Raw genomic sequence first — 1,634 nt, forward strand, 5'->3', positions numbered from 1 at the left:
CATGGACTGCTAGGAGAACAAACAGGTTTGTCCTGGAGAGGGTGAAGTCAGAATGTTCCTTGGAGTCAAGGATTCTGAAGTTTTGTCTGACATACTTTGGGCATGTTGCAAGGAGGGACTGGTCCTTGGAGAGGGACATCATGTTTGGGAGAGCGGAGGGACGGCACAGGAAAGGAAGACTCTTTATGAGATGGATCGATTCTGTGAGTGGAGTGTTGGGAGCGAGTGTGTTTGAGACAGCCAGGTTGGCACAGCATAGAACGGCGTTTAGGCCTCTTGTACAAAGGGTCGCTATGAGTCACAAGCGACTCGATGGCACATAACAACAACAACACAGTCAAATGCCTTTGCATAGTCAAAAAGACAGAAATAGATTTTCTTCTGGTATATTTTCAGCCAGGATCCATCTGACATCAACAATAATATCCTTGGTGCCATTACCTCTTCCAAATCCCACCTGAACTTATGGCAGTTTGCTATCTATGTACTGTTCTAGCCGGTTTTGACTGATCTTCAGCAGTATTTTGCTTGCATGTGATATTAATGTTATTATTCGGTAGTTTCCACATTCTGTTGGGTCACCTTTCTTGGGAATAGGAAGAAATATGGACCTCTTCCAATCCGTTGGCCAGACAGCTGTCCTCCAAATTTCCTGGCATAGACCGGTAAGCACATCCAAGGCTGCATCTGTTAACTGAAACAAGTAGGTATGCCATAGATTACTGGGGCTTTATTTTTTGTCAATGTCTTCAATGCAGCTTCAACTTCCTCCTTCATTACGATTGGCTCCTGTCATATGGTACTTTCTGAAATTTTTCAGTGTCAATCAGTTCTTTCTGGTACAGTGACCCTGTATATTCACTCCATCTTCATCTTTTGTTTTTTAAATTTTATGCTGGTTTATTTACAAACTTCTAATACATTGATTGTTTTTCACACTGTATCTTTCCCATTTACTTCACCCCCCAACAAACATCAAATTGTGCAACCCTATGCTTGACAACCCACCCTCCCACCCCTCCACTAATCTTCCCCCCTCTGCTTCTACCCTTCCCTGCCTTAGATCCTCATAATTATTTTACATTAATGGTTTTATACATGTTTGTCCTTATGGGACTGAGTTAGTTCACTCAGCATAATGTTCTCCAGTCCCTCCCAAGTTAGGTAGTAATTTACAAAATCATTGCTCGTGCTGACTGCATAGTATTCTATTGTGTGGCTGTATTATAATTTCTCAATCCAGTCCATTGTAGTTGGACATTTGGGCTGTTTCCATGTTCATGTGATGGTGAATAAAACTGCTATGAACATTGTTGTACAGCCTCTGTCTTCTTTTGATACTTCCTGTGTCAACATATTTCCTATAGCATCTTTCAATATTATGCCTTAAGGCTAAAATTTGTTTTTCATTTCTCTCAGCTTGAGAAATGCAGAGCAAGTTCTTCCCTTTTTATTCTCCAATTCCAACTCTTCACATTCCATTATAATACTTTGCTTTATCTTCTCGAGCTGCTCTTTGAAATACTCTGTTCAGTTCTTTTACTTCAGCATCTCTTCCCTTTGTTCTGGCTTCTTGATACTTTAGTACGATTTTCAGAGTCTTTTCTGATATCTATTTTGGTTTTTTCTTTCTC

Source organism: Elephantulus edwardii, unplaced genomic scaffold, assembly GCF_000299155.1.
Source record: "Elephantulus edwardii isolate Elephantulus edwardi_28Jun2011 unplaced genomic scaffold, EleEdw1.0 scaffold00020, whole genome shotgun sequence".
NCBI classification, from domain to species: Eukaryota; Metazoa; Chordata; class Mammalia; order Macroscelidea; family Macroscelididae; genus Elephantulus; species Elephantulus edwardii.